The 25,109-nt window shown below is 40.7% G+C and overlaps 1 protein-coding gene across 2 annotated transcripts in view; it reads left to right on the top strand.

Moving 5' to 3' along the window:
- Positions 1 to 20,132: 20,132 nt before the first annotated feature.
- LOC115207682 (polyhomeotic-like protein 2) overlaps positions 20,133 to 25,109 on the top strand; it is a 41,274-nt gene continuing 36,297 nt past the window's right edge. Inside the window, exons 1-2 of one of the 2 annotated variants that reach the window (XM_029775038.1) lie at positions 20,133 to 20,299; positions 21,537 to 21,647. The gene's annotated coding sequence lies outside the window, so the exon portion shown is untranslated. The remainder of the gene's footprint in view (positions 20,300 to 21,536; positions 21,648 to 25,109) is intronic. The other variant, XM_029775037.1, reaches the window with a different exon arrangement.

Raw genomic sequence — 25,109 nt, 5'->3', positions numbered from 1 at the left:
TTTGATACATAAACAGTGTTATAACATAATCTTGTAATTTTTCTACCATATTCTCCTGGTGCTTATCACTTTTCTGAGCTCCAATTGCATCCTTCACTTCTGAGATCGTTATAGGCCCAAGGTAGATGTCAAGGTCTTCTTCAGCTTCAGGGATATCAGCTGTGGTTGTTTGGTCAGAATGCTTTGAAAGTGTTCCTTCCACCAAATATTTTTTTTTTTTTCGTCTGTCTTTCAGTGGGACATCCTGGCTGGCCTTTTTGTCTCCTGTGCGTTTCACCAGATTGTGGTTGCTGCCACTGTCTGCCTGTCTTTTGACTCATCTGTCATGCAGAGATCTTCTCCACTTGCTGATAAATCAGAATGTGGTCAATCTGAGTGTCTGTCTTGCCATCTGGTGATTTCCATGCAAGGTTGTGGATCCTTTCATGCTTAAACAGCATGCCACCTATGAGCAAGTTGTTTTCCTTCTCACAAACTGCACAGACATTCACCATTTTCATTTCTCCTTCCTCGTGCACGATTGTCTTCTCCAACTCTTGCATTGAGCTCTCCTATTATGAGTAGGACATCATGCTTGGGTACTGGTTCTATTTAAAATGAAACAGGCATGGTGCAAGCTCTTATTCACTGAAAATTATTTTATAGGTCATTAAGCAATCACAGCCCTCCTTTAGGATTATTCAGCAAATCACCAGCAGAGGGAGTTCCCTTTGAAACCCTTTTCCCATTCTCTGTGTTGTTGGTGCTCTTAACATGTATCATACCGTCAAAATTAGCAGAGAGCCCACTCTGGATTTCTGTATTTTAGAGCACACTATTTAAAATATATATATATATATATTTCGCCTTTATTTAACCAGGTAGGCTAGTTGAGAAATAGTCCTCATTAGCAACTGCGACCTGGCCAAGATAAAGCATAGAAATTCGACACATACAACAACACAGAGTTACACATGGAATAAACAAAACATACAGTCAATAATACAGTAGAAAAAAGAAAACAAAAAGTCTATATACAGTGAGTGCAAATGAGGTAAGGTAAGGGAGATAAGGCAATAAATAGGCCATGGTAGAAAAGTTATTACAATATAGCAATTAAACACTGGAATGGTAGATGTGCAGAAGATGAATGTGCAAGTAGAGATACTGGGGTGCAAAGGAGCAAGATAAATAAATAAATACAGTATGGGGATGAGGTAGATAGATGGGCTGTTTACAGATGGGCTATGTACAGGTGCAGTTATCTGTGAGCTGCTCTGACAGCTGGTGCTTAAAGCTAGCGAGGGAGATATGAGTCTCCAGCTTCAGTGATTTTTGCAGTTCGTTCCAGTCATTGGCAGCAGAGAACTGGAAGGAAAGGCGACCAAAGTAGGAATTGGCTTTGGGGGTGACCAGTGAGATATACCTGCTGGAGCGCGTGCTACGAGTGGGTGCTCTATGGTGACCAGTGAGCTGAGATAAGGCGGGGCTTTACCTAGCAGAGACTTGAAGATAACCTGTAGCCAGTGGGTTTGGCGACGAGTATGAAGCGAGGGCCAACCAACGAGAGCGTACAGGTCGCAATGGTGGGTAGTGTATGGGGCTTTGGTGACAAAACGGATGACACTGTGATAGACTGCATCCAATTTGTTGAGTAGAGTGTTGGAGGCTATTTTATAGATGACATCACCGAAGTCGAGGATCAGTAGGATGGTTAGTTTTACTAGGGTATGTTTGGCAGCATGAGTGAATGATGCTTTGTTGCGATATAGGAAGCCGATTCTAGATTTAATTTTGGATTGAAGATGCTTAATGTGAGTCTGGAAGGAGAGTTTACAGTCTAACCAGACACCTAGGTATTTGTAGTTGTCCACGTATTCTAAGTCAGAGCCATCCAGAGTAGTGATGCTGGACAGGTGGGCAGGTGCGGGCAGTGATCGATTGAATAGCATGCATTTAGTTCAGTTGGAGGCCACGGCATTGAAGCTCGTCTGGAGGTTAGTTAACACAGTGTCCAAAGAGGTGCCAGAAGTATACAGAATGGTGTCGTCTGCGTAGAGGTGGATCAGAGAATCACCAGCAGCAGGAGCGACATCCTTGATGTATATAGATTAGAGAGTCGGCCCGAGAATTGAACCCTGTGGCACCCCCATAGAGACTGCCAGAGGTCCGGACAACAGGCACTCCGATTTGACACACAGAACTCTATCAGAGAAGTAGTTGGTAAACCAGGCGAGGCAATCATTTACATTTTAGTAATTTTAGCAGACGCTCTTATCCAGAGCGACTTACAGTAGTGAATGCATACATTTCATTTCATGCATTTAAAAAAAAAAACATTTGTACATACATTGTACATTTTTTTGTTGGTACATTTGAGAAACCAAGGCTGTTGAGTCTGCCGATAAGAATGTGGTGATTGACAGAGTCGAAAGCCTTGGCCAGGTCGATGAATACTGCTGCACAGTAATGTCTCTTATCGATGGCGGTTATGATATCATTTAGGACCTTGAGCGTGGCTGAGGTGCACCCATGACCAGCTCTGAAACCAGATTGCATAGCGGAGATGGTTCGGTGAGATTCGAAATAGTCGGTAATCTGTTTGTTAACTTGGCTTTCGAAGACCTTAGAAAGACAGGGTAGGATAGATATAGGTCTGTAGCAGCTTGGGTCTAGAGAGTCACCCCCTTTGAAGAGGGGGATGACCGCGGCAGCTTTCAAATCTTTGGGAATCTCAGACGATACGAAAGAGAGGTTGAACAGGCTAGTAATAGGGGTTGCAACTATTTTGGCAGATAATTTTAGAAAGAGAGGGTCCAGATTGTCTAGCCCGGCTGATTTGTAAGGGTCCAGATTTTGCAGCTCTTTCAGAACATCAGCTATCTGGATTTGGGTGAAGGAGAAATGGTGGGGGCTTGGGCGGTTTGCTGTGGAGGGTGCCGGGCAGTTGACCGGGGTAGGGGTAGCCAGGTGGAAAGCATGGCCAGCCGTAGAGAAATGCTTATTGAAATTCTGAATTATCGTGGATTTATCGGTGGTAACAGTGTTTCCTAGCCTCAGAGCAGTGGGCAGCTGGGAGGAGGTGCTCTTATTTTCCATGGACTTTACAGTGTCCCAGAACCTTTTTGAGTTTGTGCTACAGGATGCAAATTTCTGTTTGAAAAAGCTAGCCTTAACTTTTTTAACTGCCTGTGTATATTTGTTCCTAACTTCCCTGAAAAGTTCCATATCACGGATTATTATGACACCAAGATGTTGTCTGTATCACGTATGGTTCACAGATCATAGGGTCTTACAGGATTCATGTATAGGTCTAATAAGGGCCTAAAGTAGCCACTTTCATCATGATTTTCTTAAAAAGGGTTTGTAATACAAATGTCAAAAGAATGTAAAAAGTAATTCCTCCCAATAAAGATTCTATGTGTCACGTTCTGACCAGTAAAAGGTTTATTTGTTATTGTAGTTTGGTCAGGACGTGGCAGGGGGTGTTTGTTTTATGTGGTTCGGGGATTGTTGGGTTATGTTATTATGTAAGAGGGGTGTTTGTTTAGAGTGTTCCGGGGTTTTTGGGCTATGTTCTTGTTAGTTTATTTCTCTGTTAGTTCTAGTCGTTCTATGTCTATGTTTAGTTAATGGGGTTGACCTTCAATTGGAAGCAGCTGCTCCTCGTTGCTTCTAATTGAAGGTCTTATTTAAGAGGGGTGTTTGTTCTATGGTATTTGTGGGTAATTGTCTCCTGTTTAGTGTCTGAGCACCTGATAGGACTGTTAGTGTCATTCGTTTGTATACGTGATTTGTTTGTTTTTCCTTCTTCACATTAAAAAGAAGATGAGTATACACGTTCCCGCTGCGTTTTGGTCTGATCCTTACGACACCTGTTACACTATGTGAGAATTGCCAGAACAATATGGGATACCGAACAAAGTATACAAACACTTATCTATAGTAGAGTATTCCGACAATGATCAATAACTTTTAACACATATATTGAATGTAATTTCTGATTAGGCATGAAGAGGAATGGGCAAACATTTACACACACTGGCCCACAATGATGCATGGCAACAGTTTAGAATAAAGACTATAGGAGCTGAACTTTCCAGGCCAGTCAGAATATCCTGGGACACGTTTTACATTCACTGAAATGTCCACACTCTCATATACATATAGATTTGGTTGGACACATTCTTTCCTTACCCAAATGAATGCCTGTAATCCTGACTTGAAGTGGAGTCTGATTAGACATAAAGAGGAATGGGCAAACATTTACACACACCGGCCCACAGTCATGCATGGCAACAGTTTAGAATAAAGACCGTAGGAGCTGAACTTGCCAGGCCAGTCAGAACGTCCTGGGACTGGTCTATGAACACGTTTTACATTCACACAAGTGTCCACACTCGAATGTAGACTATCTGAATATGGTTGGACACATTCTTTCCTTATTCAAACTAATGCCTGTAATCCTAACTTTAAGTAGAGTCTGAGAGACCTAGAATTTAGATGTTTTAAAAACTGATTGTGAACTCTTTATGAACACAGTAAGTGTGTTATGATGGGGTTAACATGTAAAAAAAAAGAAGAGAAAAAAAAGAGAAAGGTCAGCACATTATAAGCTCAGACACACATCAGCCATTTGGACACAAGCCTCCCTCTCCCGCATTCATTATGTCCATTTAGAAAAACTTCACTCGGCAGTTCCACTTGGAACAGTGCAAAATTGAAAAACAGACTGTCACCCAGGATTAGAGGCGAGCCCTCTGTTTTTAAAAGGCACTGGAGCATCGCTGAGCCTTAGTGACCCAGCCAACACAGGCTATGGTCTGGCTGCTGTGACCAGAGTTAGGCCAGGCTCCTCTTCACAAGGCTCAGTCAGCTACTGTACTGTACTGTACTTTACTATACTGCCTGTTGGCTGACGTTCCACATACCTATTGAAGTCTCTACCACTAATCAGAACACTATAGTTAGTTAATCTAGTTTATTAGCTTTCCATTTGACTAATTCTTCATTAAAGCTAAATGTTGCAATAATTTTACAGTAGTCTATTTCATATCAAGACATCTTTCCCCCCACCATGTGCTAAATGTTTCATATGATATCTATGGCTCTGTGTGGTTATCCGATGAGGAAGTTGGTGACAACCCTGTAGCCACCAGTTTACATTTACACAGTGGCAGTAAAGCGAAAGCGAGCCAAGCTGTCACACACTGTGTTCCTTTGCCTACATGGAGGATGATGATTCATTATTAAAGCATTACTATTGTGAGGCAGTGTATGCCGGCCAGTACAATCAGGATCTGGCTGGTTTGGGCTCACAGACAGGTGAGGCTGAGCTGTCAGAGGCTGGGTCACCGTGCTGTTTCACACATCTCTCTCTACCTCTCACTCTTACTCTCTCTAGGCTCTCTCTCTCCCTCTCAGTCATGGCAGACGTGCGCATTGCCTCATACATTCTCTCTCTTCCTCTCTCGCTCTCTCTCACTCGTATCTCTCTCTCTCTCTCTCTCTCTCTCTCTCTCTCAATTTTGCTTTATTGGCATGACGTAACAATGTACATATTACCAAAGCTTACTTTTGATATTTACAATATGAAAATAATAAGAATCAAAATTGTCAACGGGACAACAGTAACAACAATAACCAAGGGTCAAAATAACCATACATTGAACAATAACAATAAGCATACTGTAGAGGACATGTGCTGGTTGATTGGTCTGTCAGACACAGCAATGTAGTGCGCTGCCAACCCACAGCTCTCTGCGTCCTCCCCCAACAGGATGGGTAGCCTACTCTCATCAGAGGTCTTTGAAACTTTGAATAAGGGTTTCAAATTTCGGGAAATTACATTTTTTACATTTTGTCAGGAAATGCAGCTCTGTCTCAGGTTCTGCTGTTGTGCAGTGATTGCACAGCCTTTCCTCTACAGGGAGACAGATTTTCCTGTGTCTACCCTTTCTCAATGGCAAGGCTGTGCTGACTGAGCCTGTACTTTGTCAAGGTTTTTCTAAGGTTTTGATCAGTAACCACGGTCAAATAGTTTGCCACAGTGTACTGTCGATTTAGGGCCAGATAGCACTGCATTTTGCTTTGTGCTTGTGTTTCCCAATAAGCAATATAGTTTTGTTTTGATTGTGTTGTAATTTGTTTTATTCTGATTGATTGAATGTTCTGGTCCTGGGGCTTCAGTGTGTTAGTAGAACAGGTTTGTGAACTCAGCCCCAGGACCAGCTGGACTCTCTCTCTCTCTCTCTCTCTCTCTCTCTCTCTCTCTCTCTCTTCCCCTCTCTTCCTCTCAGTCATGGCAGACGTGCGCATTGCCTCATATGTCCTTTCTCATTCTCTCTTCCTCTGAGTCAAAATGAGAACCCACACACCATGAGCTCTGTAATGGTCATAAGGATAGACCTAAAACAGACCATTATAGTCATTTCTCTTGCTCTCTCTCTCTTTGACTCTCTTTAGGCTCTCTCTCTCTTTCTCTCTCTTTCTCTTTCTCTTTGACTCTCTCTAAGCTCTCGCTCTCTCTCTTTGACTCTCTAGGCTCTCTCTCTCCCCCTCTCTTTCTCTCAGTCATGGCAGACGTGCGCATTGCCTCATACGTCCTCTCTCATTCTCTCTTCCTCTGAGTCATGCAGTAGTGGGGACCTGGGCAGCCTCTGTCTCACTCTCTCTAAACCTGTCTAGCTATAGTGGTGTAACACTCTCAATGACATACTGTAGTGGGAACAGATGATGTGTGTGTGACTGCAAGCATGTTACATGCAGTCAGTAGAAAGATAACTCACCACAATACTAAACTGGACCATAAAAAGCTTGTGGATGTAGGTTAAGTAAATGTTTCAGAGCAGCTGGTAAACCTTCCCTTACACCAAAATGGATGATGTAAAAATCACAAAAATGACATTATACGCCTAGATCGGTGGGGTGAAAAATCTTCAGACTGGCGTCATGTAACAAATGCCATGTTAACTCATTCTTTTGAGGTGCCTCAGGTCTCTCTACAGTCTGCGTGTGAATGGGCCAAACCACTACATCATACCAGACATAGCAGCACTGCCACTAGCCTAGCGCTCAGCTTGGCCTTTCATGTTCACTCACCTCAGGTGAACCCATCGCTTGCATTCACAACGTTACATCAAAACACTCCTTACAATCAACTGAACCAGATGGAGCAGTGCTGCACATTTCCATTTGTATTTCAATATGAACATTGATGCATAGGCTGTTTGTTCTTAATGGTAAGATACAGTGTATATGGTTTCTCACCATAATATTTGATGACACGCTAAATCTCTGGCTCGATTGCCATCCAGGACCTCTATATCAGAAAGGAAGGCCCAGAAATTCCTTAAAGACTCCAACCATCCAAGCCATAGACCATTCTCTCTGCTTCCGCATGGCAAGTGGTACGGTGGCGGCAGCGTAGCCTGGCGGGTAGGAGCGTTTGGCCAGTAACCGAAAAGTTGCTGGATCGAATCCCCGAGCTGACATGGTAAAAATCTGACAAGGCACTGTTCCCTGGGCGCCGTGGATGTTGATTAAGGCAGCCCTCCACACTTCTCTGATTCAGAGGGGTTGGGTTAAATGCAGAAGACACATTTCAGTTGAATGTATTCAGTTGTACAACTGACTAGGTATCCCCCTTTCCTTACGGTGCATCAAGTCTGACACCAACAGGCTCCTGAACAGCTTCTATTCCCATGCCATTTTTATTTAATTTTTTATTTTATCTTTATTTAACTAGGCAAGTCAGTTAAGAACAAATTCTTATTTTCAATGACAGCCTAGGAAGAGTGGGTTAACTGCCTTGTTCAGGGGCAGAACAACATATTTTTACCTTGTCAGCTCGGGGATTCAATCTTGCAGCCTTTCGGTTACAAGTCTAACACTAACCACTAGGCTACCTGCCACCGTAAGACTGCTAAATAGTGAACAAAATGGCTACACAGACTATCTGAGTTGACCTTTGTATTTTATTCTTATTTTTGCACTCTTGTGTCTCTTTGTTCTACCTTGTTTTTAGGATTACATTGTTATTGATTACTGCATTATTGGGGTTATAGCTAGCAAGAAAGGCATTTCACTGTACTTGTGCATGTGACATTAAAACGTAAAACTTGAAACTGAAACAGACTCTCCTTTGTTAGACTCTTTACAATGATACTGAGAAACAGCTAAAGGAATTTGTCACGGACGTACAGTATCTCCATTTCACCTGAAGGACAGGCAAATTAGTCTAAAAATGTTAGGTCGAGCACATGGTAGTCTCGGAAGCTCAGGCTTTTCACGTTCTGTTACAATATTCGAGTCAATGAGAGGGGTTGCTAAACCAGCCCACCCCCCAAAATGAGAACCCACACACCATGAGCTCTGTAATGGCTATAAGGACAGACCTAAAACAGACCATTATAGTACTTTTTCTTGCTTTTTCTCTGTCTATCTCGCTCTCTCTCTTTGACTCTCTAGGCTCTCTCTCCCCCCCTCTCTTTCTCTCAGTCATGGCAGACGTGCTCATTGCCTCATACGTCCTCTCTCATTCTCTCTTCCTCTGAGTCATGCAGTAGTGGGGACCTGGGCAGCCTCTGTCTCACTCTCTCTAAACCTGTCTAGCTATAGTGGTGTAACACTCTCAATGACATACTGTAGTGGGAACAGATGATGTGTGTGTGACTGCAAGCATGTTACATGCAGTCAGTAGAAAGATAACTGACCACAATACTAAACTGGACCATAAAAAGCTTGTGGATGTAGGTTAAGTAAATGTTTCAGAGGAGCTAGTAAACCTTCCCTGACACCACATTCCATTCAAGAGATTTCCATCTGCTCAAACAAGGACCTAAGGCTGCCAAGGAGTTAACTACTTGTCGATTATATAGGAATAGTTAATTATCCATTTACAGGAAGGAGAAACATTGACAGGGTCAATCACACTGAGATTGAGTTCTATGTTATGAACAAAAATGATTTTGATGAGTTTATTAGTCACATGCACAGGGTCTCACATGTAACTGCAGTGACATTCTTAAGCTCCGAGCTCCAACATTGCAGGTCAAAAAGAGAAGTTGGAAGTCCGGGGGGCAGGAGGGAGAGTGGGGGTAGAAGCTATTGGCCATTCTGACAGTTTTTGCCAGCGTCTGAGTGATGGATGCGGGGAGAACAGGCCGTGGCTCAGGAGACTGAGGTCCTAGATGACTGCCATTTAATGAGTCAGACCAACATATGAGGGGCACTCAAACTGTTAAGTATTTTATGCAACACAAATATTATTTTCAATATGCTTTTCTCAGAAAAACAAGAAAAAGAAAAGCATGTCGTAATGCACATAATTAGATAATAATTGTATTTTGATTGTATTAAAATGAATTGCGATAATTAATGAGTGCACTGTGTAAGGTCACTCAAGCGTACGTCGGAGACGACAGAGACACCTTCACCTCCTAAGCTGTTATTTGCAAACCTGGCCAATGGGAAAAATAATACTTAAAGTATACTTAAATATACTACAAATTCAAAAAGTGTATTTTAATTCGCTGTTTTTCAGTCTTTAAGTCCAAAATTATTGGCATCCTTGATAAAGATGAGCAAAAAAGACAATAAAATAAATATTACAAATACTGAGCTATATTGTATGCTTCAAAAGATAGGGGTCAAAATTATTGGCACCCCTGTTTTCAATACTCAAGCACCCTCCCCTTGTGATGATAACAACACTGAGACTTTTCTAAAATGTTTTTTGAGATATGGACTGCCCTCTTCATTTCAAACCACAGGTTTTCAATGGGGTTCAAGTCCGGAGACTGAGATGGCAGTGTTTTTTTGCAGTAGCTTGGTGGTAGTTAAACTGAATTCAAATCTTGGTAGTGTTTTCAGTAGTTAATTACTTTTTGGCCATGTAGCGGTGTAGCTAAGTACTGGAACTACACACTACGTTTTTGCAAAAAGAAAAGAAAATATGTGTAACTAGGCAAGAATTTCCGTATTTTTTCAGCATCAGACCTGCTTAATTCTCACTTCAAACATCGTTTTTGTGTTTAATGGGCTAAATTACCCATTCTGTTAACATCTGACTCCTCAGTGAACAGTTCTTGCCATTTATACTGAACAAAAATATAAACGCAACATGCAACAACTTTGAAGATTAACTGAGTTACAGTTCATATAAGGAAATCAGTCAATTGAAATAAATTCCAAAAACCTTAATCTATGGATTTCACATGACTGGGCATGTGCAGCCATGGGTGGGCCTGGGAGGGCATACACCCACCCGCTGGGGAGCCAGGCCCAGCGAATCAGAATGGATTTTCCCCCTCAGATGATCCCGCAGGTGAAGAAGCCGGATGTGGAGGTCCTGGGCAGGCGTGGTTACACGTGGTGTCCGGTTGTGAGGCCAGTTGGACACTGCCAAATTCTCTAAAACGACGTTGGAGGCAGTTTATGGTAGAGAAATTGACATTAAATTATCTGGCAACAGCTCTGGTGGACAGTCCTGGCAGGAGGCATGCCAATTGCATGCTCTCTCAAAACTTGAGACATTTGTAGCATTGTGTTGTGTGACAAAACTGCACATTTTAAAGTGGCCTTTTATTGTCACAAGGTGCAACTGTAATGATCATGCTGTTTAATCAGCTTCTTGATATGCCACACCTGTCAGGTGTATGGATTATCTTGGCAAAGGAAAAATGCTCACTAATAGGGATGTAACCAAAATTTGAGAGAAAAAGCTTTTTCTGGAATTTTTTATTTCAGCTCATGAAACATGGGACCAACACTTTACATGTTGCGTTTATATTTTTGTTCAGTGTAGAAATGATAATTTATCACAAAGAAGTTTGGATGTAGTGAACTACTTTTTCAAAGTAACTTTAATTAAGTAAACTATGTTTTTCTTAAGGCTAGATTTAGTGTAGCTTAACTTCTTCCAGTGTGAAGTAATTGGTACGTAGCTTGGTAAACTATATTTGCAGAGCAGAGCAAAATGTTCATTTTGTGGAAATTAACAATTTCTTTTGGGATTTTGATTAGTGCTTGAGGTTATTAACTTGCATTAAGATCCACTTGCAGCCATTCAATTTATTTACAATTGTTCCAATTTAGATCATTTAAATATACAAAAGTTGATTTATCATGGACATACAGTACATCTATATACTTAAATATATTAATGAATACTTTTTTTCAGATTGGGAGAGGATGGACAGGATAAACAATTTGGGAACCATTACTTATCTGGGGCCTACATCTGACAACAAAGTGCTCTTTTACACATCAACTAGAATATACTTTTTTTTTCAAACCATAAGATTATGGTGAACACATTTTTCAAGCTTTGCAATGCCCTGACTCGTTGGGGAAGGGATGGCAGGGCCGAATTAGACTAAATATCCTACCTCACAACACAGCTGATCTCCCTAAAAATACAACTATTCAGGAGAACACATTGACGAAGTATGCTACAATGAAGAACAAACTGAGGATATCCAGCACAAACACGGAAACTTGGATCCGAGTGGCAGCTCCAAAGCCATTCCCAAGCCCTTTCATTCAGGAACATTCAGAAAGGCATCAAGAGAGTCACTTTGAAGCATGAACAAAACATTTGACAATCAACCAGAAAGACTGTCTTTTCAGGAAACAACCCCATAGAGCTTGTTACTTCAGGAATAACAATTAGCTATGTCCTCCCTACCCTCTATTGATGAACACCTTTGAGGAAATCCAGACTGAATAACAGAGATGACTGCCTCACCCAGGAGAGAGGAACATCTTTAGTGCAGATGTTGGTCACAAGGGTATGGAGTCACAGTTGAATGTATAGCATTTATGTTTTTCAGCTGGCCAGACAAGCATGCAAAGCTGTTTGATTCTTATTAATGTGATCCAAAAGATTAATGAAGTTTGAGGATTTGCTCACACAAAAGCCACACATGATCTAAGAGGACTGCGGGGGACTGAAGCACAGTGGTGTTATCAACATGCTCTTTGTACTAAGTTGCTTTCCTTCGTACATTTTTTGCTTTCTAAAAGGTAATTCTTATTTTGATCTTTTGAGTGTCTTTTGAGTTACATGAAGTAGGATTATAGTAAAAAAAAAAGTAAAAATCCAGTGTTCACTGCTTTAAGTCGACTCAGGAGTTTCATGATAACACTATTCGGATGTTGACTTTTTTTGTGATTAATCCTTTTGGTGAATCCATCAGTCGCTGAAAGATGAATTCTGAGAATGATAACTCAGTAGGCCCAACAAGCCATGCCCTCTTTGGCAGTATGACCAAAGTTAGGAAAAAACTGATGAAATCTGTGGTGAAGCTGTTTGTAACATATTGGCTCCCCCTTGTGGATCAAAACACAAGTCCAAGGTACATTACCACAGTATACTGTAGACACAGCAAGACAGACATTATCTGGACAAACCAAAGATGTTTTGCTCAAAATCATTAATGTTTTTTTCTTCCTATAATAATAGTAATATAGGAATAGCAATAATAGTCACGTCTGGACATGGTAACCTCTGAGTTCTCCTGGATTGGGAAGGAAAGTATAGTACAGTAAGTATAGTAAAGGGAAAGGGGGATACCTAGTCAGTTGTACAACTGAATGCATTCAGCTGAAATGTGTCTTCCGAATTTAACTGCTGATTTTGAATGGAATATCTACACAGGTGTACAGGGGCCTATTATCAGCAACCATCACTCCTGTGTTCCAATGGCACGATGTGTTAGCTAATCCAAGTTTATCATTTTAGAAGGCTAATTGGTCATTAGAAAACCCTTTTGCAATTATGTTAGCACAGCTGAAAACTGTTGTTCTGATTAAAGAAGCAATAAAACGGTCCTTCTTTAGACTAGTTGAGTATCTGGAGCATCAGCACTTGTGGGTTCGATTACAGGCTCAAAATGACCAGAAACAAAGAACTTTCTCCTGAAACTCGTCAGTCTATTATTGTTCTGAGAAATGAAGGCTATTCCATGCGAGAAATTGCAAAAGGGTTTTCTAATGATCAATTAGCCTTTTAAAATTATAAACTTGGATTAGCTAACACAACGTGCCATTGGAACACAGGAGTGATGGTTGCTGATAATGGGCCTCTGTACGCCTATGTAGATATTCCATTAAAAATCTGCCGTTTCCAGCTACAATAGTCATTTACAATATTATCAATGTCTACACTGTATTTCTGATCAATTTGATGTTGTTTTAATGGACAAAAAATTGCTTTTCTTTCAAAACAAAGACATTTCTAAGTGCCCCCAAACTTTTGAACTGTGGTGTATATATTTAAAATTTTTCTTCACATTTTCAAACAGTTCATTTATATTTTCTAACGGGGCTATACATTTGGGTGAGGTTTTTTTCTCGCCTGAGTAGCCTCATTTCACTGCCAAAAATAAAATTCAACCAGTTCAATTCAGCGAATGTCACGTCCTTACCATAGTAAGATGTTATTTTCTATGGTAGAGTAGGTCAGGGCGTGACGGGGAGTTTTGTGTTTTTCTATGTTTTCTATGTTTAGTTCTAGTTTTCTATTTCTATGTTGTTTTTTTGGGGGATAATCTCCAATTAGAGGCAGCTGGTCCTCGTTGTCTCTAATTGGAGATCATACTTAAGTAGGGTTTTTTCCCACATGTGTTTGTGGGTAGTTGTATTCTGTTTAGTCTATGTACCTGACAGAACTGTGCGCTTTCGTTTTCTGTTTGTTATTTTGTCTTTAGTGTTTTTGAGTTAAAATAATTTATCATCATGAGCACTCAACACGCTGCGCTTTGGTCCCATCTCTACGACAGCCGTTACAGCGAAATAACATCACAGTGGCAAATACAGGTAGCATAGTCAAAGAATTAACATCCAATCACATTAACCTTACTCTCTCACTGGAATTCCACTAACGGTCCGTATGTAGCCAAACGTAGCTGCTGCTCATTCCGTTTGCTAAAAAATTGATAAATGGTTAAAAAAAAGTAAGGCCCGTGTAGAGACATATAACAGGACAACGAGAGGATATTTGTAAAGTACTGGACAGCTTTGTGACATCAAATGGACTTCGGTGGTCAAGATGTGTTGGTATCTGTACTGATAGCGCAAAAGCCATGAAAGGTAGACATAGTGGAGTGGTAACGCGCGTGCAAGCAGTTGCTCCCGACGCCACTTGGGTACACTGCAGCATCCACCAAGAGGCTCTTGCTAGCAAGGGAATGCCTGACAGCTTGAAGGACATTTTGGTCACTACAGTGAAAATGGTTAACTTTGTTAAAGCAAGGCCCCTGAACTCGTGTATTTTCTGCATTATGCAGTGATATGGGCAGAGAACCATGTAACGCTTTTACAACATACAGAAGTTTGCTGGTTATCAAGGGGCAAAGTATTGACACGTTTTTTTTAAATTGAGAGATGAGCTTGTCTGACCGCTTGCATGATGCCGAGTTTCTCACAAGACTTACCTATCTAGGTGATGTTTTTTTCTCGCCTGAATGATCTGAATCTAGAATTACAGGGATTCACCGCAACTATATTCAATGTGCAGGACTAAATTGAGGCTATGATTAAGAAGTTGGAGCTCTTCTCTGTCTGCATTAACAAGGACAACACACAGGTCCTTCTATCATTATATGATTTTTTGTGTGCAAATGAACTCAAGCTTATGGACAATGTCAAATGTGATACAGCGAAGCACCTGAGTGAGTAGGGTGCGCAATTACACAAGTACTTTCCCGAAACGGATGACACAAACAACTGGATTCGTAATCCCTTTCATGCCCTGCCTCCAGTCCACTTACCGATATCTGAACAAGAGCCTCATCGAAATTGCAACAAGCGGTTCTGTGAAAATTGAATTTGATCAGAAGCCACTGACAGATTTCTGGATTGGGCTGCGCTCAGAGTATCCTGTCTTGGTAAATTGCGCTGTTAAAGGACACTGTTGCCCTTTGCAACCACCGTACCTATGTGAGAGTGGATTCTCGGCCCTCACTAGCATAAAAACTAAATACAAGCACAGACTGTGTGTGGAAAATGATTTAAGATTGAGACTCTCCAATACAACCCAATATTGCAGAGTTATGTGCATCCTTTCAAGCACGCCCTTCTCATTCATCTGTGGTGAATTATTCACAATTTTCAATGAACAAATAAGGTTTTATATTTAAGATGGTTAAATAAAGAGAAAAATGATTTATTATTATATTATTATTTGTGCCCTGGTCCTATAAGAGCTCTTTGTCACTTCCCACGAGCCGGGTTGTGACGACAACTCACACTCATTCTTATGTTTAATAAATGTATCGTATAGTGTGTGTGGCAGGCTTACAATGATGGCAAAAAACAACATTTGAGAGTGCGCTGATCCTGGTGCTAGAGGGGGTATGCAGCTGGAGGTTGAATGTTTGAAGGGGTACGGCACTATAAAAAGTTTGGGAACCACTGGTGTAGTGTAATAGTCTAGTGTAGTAGTATTTTTTTCCTCTCAGACTGTTACCCAAGCACTGCTGCTGGCATTTCACACACTTTGCCAAGCATCTCACAGACAGTACTGCCAGACGACCTCACACCCAGCTTTCACCAGCTTCCAGTCATTGTGCAGATGCTCGCAGATACAGTCATTGTGCAGATGTAGCAGATACCCATAGACTTCCAGTCATTGTGCAGATACCCATAGACTTCCAGTCATTGTGCAGATACCCATAGACTTCCAGTCATTGTGCTAACGCTAGTAAGCACTGGCTCGCAAATCTACCTCTACCTTTCATACTGGACACAGAGGCATACAAATGTATTCCTTTAAGATTAATAAACTTACTGTAAGTCACTCTGGATAAGCACATCTGCTAAATTACAAAAATATCAAATGTAGATGTTTTACATCTAGATCTGATATTAAATATTTTTTTAACAAATATTGAATTCACATTTTTTACATTTGACTGTTTAAAATGTAGTTATTTGTTACATTTGACTGTGTAAAACCTAGCAGTACTACTTATTTCTCTGAGAGACATTTTGCAAGAAAACATGATTATTTGTCACTCTGAAATTAAACCAAGTAAGAGAGAGATTTTAAACAAATATATTCGGGGTGGCAGCGTAGCCTAGTGGTTAGAGTGTTGAACTAGTAACTGAAAAATTGCAAGATCAAATCCCCGAGCTGACAAGGTAAAAATCTGTCGTTCTTCCCCTGAACAACCCACTGTTCCTAGGCCATCATTGAAAATAAGAATTTGTTCTTAACTGACTTGCCTAGTTAAATAAAAATATATTTTTAAAACAATATGATTAGATAGTGAAAAAACACACTTTCTTCAAACAATAAAAGCTCATTTACCAACATTTCTGAAAATGGATATAGTGTTTTGGAATATATGTAATTGTAATTTAGTGATTGTGTTTTATAGCATAGTCATGGAGTTCAGCAGTTTTGATATATGAATGAAATAAGATATTAAGTTGATAGGTCTATTTCTATGAAGGTCAACTTACAAACTCTGTATATTTACAGGCTCTGTGACCTGACAATGCAGCTGGTCATTCAGTAGCAGCCTTCAATCTCCATGCCAGACAAGATTACTGTCTGCAACATATTGGCAGGAGAGAGCAGGAGTTTACTCTGGGGCAACCAGCAGAGACAAAATAAATCTGCTCTGAGGAAGATTCTGCCCTCTGTGATATGAGACCCCCTTTAGTTTTATGGGTGATGCACAGTGACCAGCAGATACAGTTCAAACTGACTGGTACGTCAGAGTGGATTTGTGTCTGGCAGAGCTCTTACGCATGAGTCACAGTAAGTTTAGGCCAAATGTTTCCACGCCAATATCAGCTTTTGTTACAGTTGTATCCTATACTAACCAGTCAAATATGTCTGGTATGTACACTACATACATTATTTCAGCTTTAATACCAAACAATTATCTTATTACACAGGAATGCAAGCCTTGTCCCTCATCATTGACTCTCTTCTATCAACACAGTGTAGGTGTTGTTTTCCGGATCCTGACAGTACCACAGAAATATTGTGTAATGAATTTCTTCAGCTTACCCTTTGTCACATTGATTTATTTGACACTCATTCAATAAAGCATATATTACTTATGCACCCTTTAGCTACTGCACTATAATGGAAGGGATTGCAAGATCTAAGTTGAAAGATATTCACTGTAAAGTAACCAGGTCCAATAATCGAACACGTTCATCAAAGTATATCTACCCCACATTGTAATATGAGTACCCTACATTGACAAAAGTATAAATATAAATGGTAATGGCCTACCATTGCACAATGAAATCAACAGGTGCTTACCTCTGTATCGTAAGGTACCTTCACCAAGGCTGTTTTCTCTGTGGAGATGATCTGCACCTTTTTAACCCCATTGATAACAGTCATCCTCAAGTCTCTGTTATCACAACAATGGAGTTAATAGAAAGACCATCTGTTATAGGAGTGTACAGCATCAGTCTTCTGAATCTATGATCCTGGAGAGAAAAAAGAGGTGAAGAGAGTAAAAATAAAGTTAGCGGATGTCAGTCAGTCCCAGCCTCCCACTGATGATTCACTTGTCCCTTTCTCCTCTCCTTTCATCACCTGATGCACTAATGCTATGAAACCATTAGCTTCTCAGGGAGACCATCAGCCCATCATGGGGTTTCAGACTGGTTTTTTTTCTCACTTTATACAAGGCCATTCAGTGAACTTGTGGCAGTATCTCAGATTTCTTAATTGAATTCACAACTAGGCCACCTCTCAAAATAGTGTGCCTCAGAGAGATGGTATCTTACAACTTCATAGCTCTGAGCAAATTGTAGGCCTTTTTTTTGTATTATGTAGATTGATATGTTCTCCTTTTGTTTGGTTATGGGTTTCATGTGGATTTAATTTAATCATTGTAAAGATAGGGTAGCACATCCTGAGTAATGCAGCTTATTTTTCCACCAGCAGGTGGCTGTGTTATTTTGTGATCCTTGCTGCAGCTCATTTCAGGAGGTTGATAAGCTACACACGTTTCAATATTGTCCACTTGGTGACTGTGAATGTGCTCCGTGCTGAACTAACTGGGTGATTCATATGCAATGAGCCCATTCTCTAATAACTCCTCACATCTGGTCTACAACAGCACCACAACAGAGAATCTGGTGTTATTACTTTACATTTTTTACAAGAAAGCCAAACTGCACTGGATTGTAAAACAATTATTCTAACTCTTCTACTCACAACAGTTTAATGTAGACACATCCATGTCGGTTTCTGTTTAGTTTCAGATCTAGGACTATATGAAACTAGGACTATATATTCTGTTTATATATTGATTTGTGAGTTTGCATGCTCAACTAATGATGATGCTGTTGAAAGCATTAGTGCATATGAGAAAAAGGGATTGGCTCATAGACGACAGGCTAATGTTTTTAGTCAACCAGGGGATCAACTAAGCTGAGGTAGCCATCAATATTTCATTATGATTGTCATGAATAATACACACATTTGCTTCATGATATGGCAGAATGGTGTATGGAACACACCTCGTCATAGTTGATTTGAGGTATTGCATACCATTGCATTATCCTGCTGTCTGCCTTTTCAGCTCATAATAACGGGTCTTTTGGGAATAACCAAGTTACTGAAACCTCCCCTCTATGAAGGTTCTGGGAGGTAGGTATCAAGGGGGCTGTGAAAGAGCAGATAATTAACTCATGGTCCAACCAAATATGTAGTTTTCTGATAAATTATTCAGCATTTGCACTCCATTTTCATTTCCTGCTCATGTTACAGGAAACACACCCTGAAACAGTAGCAATTCATCTATTCTATCTTCATATTATTACCATTGGTCAAAATTCGAGCCTCAGCCTCATGATTCAAAGTTGATGTGTAAGGCTTTGAAGCATTACAAAAAAATGTAGAAAAGTACATCATCTTTCAGAACATTTTAGATTTTTGAGAAAGAGCCTGTCCATCCCTTGTCATCATTTCAAACTACAGCACTTGCTTTTCTGAATCTGCCTCTGTTCAGTCATACATGTTACTTTTAACAGTAGCTTACATGCGGTGTGAACAGAAAATGACATTTTTCTCTCATTGGTTTAATGAGAGAAAAATTATGGAAAACTCACTGAGGCTTCAAAGGGGTGACTGGCTGATGGTGCACAACCCCCTGAGGTCAAGGATAAGGTTCCGTGCCCCACACATGCCTCATAATGAGGTTTCCCAAATGACATGGAATTGTATGGCCACCAGAGGAGGCTGGTGTGATGAGCTATAGGAGGATGGGCTCATTGTAATGGCTGGAATGGAATAAATGGAATGGAGTCAAATGTGGTTTCCAAATATTTGCTGTGTTTGATACCGTTCCATAAATTCCATTCCAGCCATTACAATGAGCCCATCCTCCTATAGCTCCTCCCACCAGCCTCCTCTGATGGCATCATATGCCCTATTACATCTTTGACCAATCAGCATTGCCACAGAGCCTATTGTGTTTTCATGCACTGCATTTGTGAAAGCACTTACACTCTGACATTTGAATACATTTGCCTGCATTGTAACCCCTACCCTCTGACATAATAAAACGGGTGTATCCCTTCCCCCAGCCCTGAATTGTACTCTGGACAATATTACCATAATTTAGTGGAAGATGATAGCAGCTGACATAGAATTGTAGTTCTATATGATCATTTTGAAAATGCCAATTTTTACAATTTTCTTATCCAGAATTGATGCGGACCTCATTATCGAATAAGATATTTCACAATGCAACATTCACTCTTTTCTATTTCGCTCGCTCTCTCTTTTTGCTCATACATTATTTTCAAACACTGCGCTGTCTACGTAACAATTTAAGGGCATGAGTCAATAAAATCCCGGCAAGGGTTAAATCCCTCTGTGTTGCTATGGAGACCATGACAGTTCCTGTAGTACGGTAACCACTAGATAGCACAGCCACAAAGTAAAAATTCGTACAAATTTGCTTTTCTGTATTCATTTAAGGTTAGGGAGAAGGTTATGCGTGTCGTTAAGGTTAGGGTTAATGATAGGGTTAAGTTTACAATCAGATTTTAAGAAGATAAATTGTAGAAATAGGCGGGGTTTATTACTTTGTGACTGTGGTAACTAGTGACGACCATGTAGTCTGAACGTTCTGCCCATTGGGTGAATACATGTCACATGTTATATTCTGGAACGCTAATTCATAGATTTTTTTCCTCCCACCCCTGCTCCTACACTTGTGCTGATTTATTCCGACTGTATCAGAAAAAAAACAAGATTCAGAAATGGTGTAGAATAACAGGAAAGGAACACGAGAGTATTTCCAAGCGGGGAAATACAAGGCATTTGGGGAAGGTATGGCAACAACATTTTATTTTGTTATGAAAGTTCGTTATCGGCCTCGGTCCTCTAGTTGTACTTCTGCGGTTAATGACCGTGTTTGTCTGAGCATGTACATGCTAGCCGGGAGGGACCTTTATTGAGCAGACAACCTTCCGTGTCTGACTGGCAGAGCCCTGACAGAGCTGGCTGGCTGACGTTAGCAGTTAGCTAGCTAAACTATATGAACTTCATTGCATTTGTGCATTACACAGGAACACATTAATAAGCAGGCATAAACGGAACTATTTTGTGTTTTTAAAAACAGAAGTGCTCGTATCAGCTAGTTGGTGTTCGCTGTCTGCATGTGCCTTTGCATGGGTTGTACATTCTCAAACACCCAGCACTACCTTCCCTGGACATTTTTGGAGGGGGTAGGTTGGTGCCTTTTGAGACTGTGTCCCTTGGGTAACGACCCCTAGGGCGTGGGGGAGGAGGGGGTTACTTATTTTGACAAGTGCAGTAACGTTAACGTTATGGCTGAACGCTCATTGTAGTAACGGGCTAGTTGTGGTGCCCTTGGCTCTCTGTGACCCAAATTACACAAATATATATAAATATAGGCTACATGAGTACCCCACACCTCTGTTCAATTTGTGTCTGGGTATATTACATGCATATTACATACCTACCAATCGTCACTATGTAAGCTGTCAAACTGGATAATTAAAAAATATATATATTTGGTTATGATTATTACAGTGAAGCTCCTGTAATTTCCTCAAGGCTTTTGAGGTTAATTGTACTGGGACTCCCATTTAGTGCTCAGTATGACAGAAAAGTATTATGGGATAGACATCTTCCCTTGGACACCAGGTCACAGTGCTCTGGGAGTAGTGTGTAGGTTACTATTTGAACATGCAGAATTTACAGTCATCCCGTGTGTGTGTGTGTGTGTGTGTGTGTGAAGTTCTTAACTCACTCATTTGACCCAACCTAATCGGATATTTAGATTTCCGAATATATGACAACAACTTGCTGCTGGCCAAGGCACTCATTCCATTGTATTCAATACTTCTGAAGACTCAAGAAATATGCAAATCTCTGCTGTTGGGATAAAGTGGCATTCTTTTTATGGTTGATAGCCTACTCTGTAAATAAGCAAGATGGGGGAACTGCCCTTACTGCTAGTCTTGCCCCTGCCCCACCCATGATGCATCAAAGTTTGTATTAATTTACTTCCTCATGGAGAGCTAATCCTTTACCTCTGCAGAGATCATCCCTCACAGGGAGACCTCCTGGTCACAGGGGGATTGGTGTCTGCAGACTTCAGCTGCATGAGCCCACCAGCCCAGGCCTCTTCTCTTCTACCAGGGGGATAACAGTTAAGTCTTGGCCTCCACTGCATCCCAGGGAAAGAGGGCTAATTGAAGACCGTGTCACCCTTGTGGTAGTCTGGGCTTGTCTGAGGATGATTGTAGTGGATTGACGCTTGGCTTTAGTTTGCTCTAGGAGTGTCTGCTGGCTTGTAACTGCAAAGTCATATTTTCTCATCCACGACTAAACAGCATGAGTTGCTGTTTTCATTTTATTGACTGAAACTAGACATAGTTCAGAGTAAGCAGTGAGACAGCTCATGTCTAAGGGTAGGCTAGCTTTATTCAAGCAATAATGCCAGAGTGGTGTGGTGTATTTAAGCAATAAGGCCTGACCCACTTGGCACACATTGGTTGAATCAACATTGTTTCCACGTAATTTCAATGAAATTATGTTGAACCAATGTTGAATAGATGTTGAATTGACATCTGTGCCCCCCCCAAAAATAATAATAAAAAACAAATCGGCCAAATCGGGGTCCAAAAATACCGATTTCCGATTGTTATGAAAACTTGAAATCGGCCCTAATTAATCGGCCATTCCGATTAATCGGTCGACCTCTAGCCCATTCACTAAGGATGTGTGGCAGTAAGGCTGCACAATTAATCGAATTTAGGTAGAAAATTCAATATCCATATTGCAAGAGTTTGAATCTGCAATATTTTGAAACGCCACTCTGCCGCATGTAATGTCCATTTTAATAGTTTACTCCATTTGCTACTTGAGTCATCTCTCTCCCGCTTCCAACACACACCAGGCCCCGCCCCTGTCAATCAAGGAGTGCAGTTGCTCGAACACCACCACTTGCCGTTCCAAGTTCACTGTGCATGGTCAATGCAACAGATGCAACAATCCATATGAGTTCTATATTTACACTATTTGTTTGTGTATCTTACTCTCTGCAAATAGCTAGTTAGTTTGTATTTTCTTACAAAGTTGTGGCATAAAACAATTTTGTGCTACCCGCTAATGTTAATAGCTAGTTCGCTACAGCCTGATACTAGTGCTGATGTAGGCTTAGATCAATAGGCCTTGATCTATAGGCCTATACCAGCATGTTGTTTGTGCTACGGTATGTTCTAAATAAAAGAAGAATAGGCAAAGCATGAATATGTTACATGAATCAAGAGAAAAATGTAACATCTTAGGGTCCCCTGGAAAACACTGGCCAACAGGTTACTACAATGTCACAATAATTCCTCCCTGGCTTTTTCATTCGTTAACGTTTCAAACATATTCAAAGTGCCCATTGTAATTCCAATTATAGAACTAGAATAATCATTTAATTTCCAATTCCAACAGTTCACCCAAGTGGTTTGATCTAAATCACAAGTCAAATCGCAATCTTTTAAAATGTATTTTTTAGTGATGCACCGATATGACATTTTTGGCCAATACCCAATATTTTGCTTGCAAAAAACCCCGATACCGATATCCGATATTTACAATTTTAGTGCCCTTTTAAGCATTCTAGTACAGTTAAATAGTTAACACACACACATGGACGCAGCGGTCTAAGGCACTGCATCTTCCTGGTTCGAATCCAGGCCGTCATTGTAAATAAGAATTTGTTCTTAACTGACTTGCCTAGTTAAATAAAAGGTTACACACACACACACAAAAAAGTTATTTTGTTAGCATTTACGTATGTCCCCATTACCAGTAAAACATAATCAAAACCTATTTCTTTCACTTACTTGCTGTGCTGTTTCTTGTTCATTTGTTCAGTCGTTTCATTCTCAACCTGGATTTCTATGGAACGCCGTTTGGGTCTACGCGTGTCAAAAAAGATACACGTCAAATACTGTAAACACATAGTTCGTGGCAAGTGTTTACTTGTTTGCAGACTTTTTTGTACAGCTTTGACAGTGCTACTGTATCTTTTTTTGACATGCAACGACCCAAACGGCGTTCCATAGTATGTATGTTGTGAAGCTAATAGCAGTAACGCTATTACTGTGCAACTCCGGTAGAGCAACATCTGGAAAATAGCGCACTTTATAGTTTGTACCGGTGCTCGACCAGTCGGCGAAAGCCAACATCACCCATGACAGAGAACGGCTAATTGTTAATTAAGGGCAATGAATACCATTATCTTGGCGTTAATATATTTCGCGTTTGAGTTGTCTTGCTGAAATTTTCTTATTCTTTCAAATGACTGCTCGACTTGTTGACTGCTCGATCCACACAGCAGACATTGTGGGCTAGGTTAGGAATGCTGTGTTGCACGTGTAGCGCAAAATGTTACGTAGCATGATTACGCCCTGTAGATATGCACGGTAGCGTTGACATCGGCATTAAACTAGACATCGGGCCGATACCGATGTTGGCATTTTTAGCTAATATTGTCCGATTCTGATATGTTCACCTATATATATCGTGCATCCCTAGAATTTTTATCGCTATTCGATTTTTGGGCCCATACTGTTCAGCCTTATGTGGCAGCATGCTACAAAAAAAATCACCCACACCAGATGTAGCCCAGAGGACCTGCCTGCTCTTTCTCTACATCTTCAATTAGAACGATACTACACCCAGCTGTTAGGTGCTAAAACCCTACTGACTCCCCCAGTAAACCTCAATAACAAAACCACATAACTAATCTCATACTGAACATTCCTCGCTTACTACAGTCTATAAATACCTCTATCAAACAGCACCCCCGAAGCTACAGATTATCAGTATGGTTCAAACCAGACACTATTCTATGACTCAATCTCAAAGGAATCGTTCCCCTACGTGGGACTAAACAACAAAGGGAAAAATAGGTCAGGCATGAGCAATGGTAGTGACTAGTGAGCACAGAGGATTGAAAGCACTGGGCTCATCAGAAGACATTTAGCAAGTCTCTGCCAGCTGTGGGCCAGCCTGTCCCTGGTTGGACATAACTGAGAGCATGACAAGGCTGACAAGACCACCCTGGGGATGGTGCTTGACTTGCTTTCTTAGCAGTCAACTACTGTACCTTCGATGCAGCTGGGTGACTGGCCTGCTATGCCCTTGTTTTTTGTCATGATAGTCAGGGTCTCCCAAGATCTCCCAAAACCCTTGGCTGGATGTTCTGCTCCCTCTGATATCATTATCAATGTTTTCTTGAGAAATGCTTGCTTTGGAACACAATGTGCTGTGTGATACCTCAGTGTCATAATGGGTAGTTTGGGTCCTGGATGCCAATTGGCAATCGCTGCGCCATTCCCTGGTTGCTAAAAATCTAAATAGTTAGCCTAATTTAAGTTTGTGACAAAACAAGCAATGCATAGTGTATATAATCATTGTACCATCTAAACTGCTGTGAAATATACTGCTAAAAAAAATAAAGGGAACACTAAAATAACACATCCTAGATTGGAATGAATGAAATAATCTTATTAAATACTTTTTTCTTTACATAGTTGAATGTGCTGACAACAAAATCACACAAAAATAATCAATGGAAATCCAATTTATCAACCCATGGAGGTCTGGATTT

The sequence above is a fragment of the Salmo trutta genome, chromosome 14 (assembly GCF_901001165.1).
Source record: "Salmo trutta chromosome 14, fSalTru1.1, whole genome shotgun sequence".
Classification (NCBI taxonomy): domain Eukaryota; kingdom Metazoa; phylum Chordata; class Actinopteri; order Salmoniformes; family Salmonidae; genus Salmo; species Salmo trutta.
The sequence above is the reverse complement of the archived record's forward strand: the minus strand, read 5'-3'. Positions and strand labels throughout refer to the sequence as shown.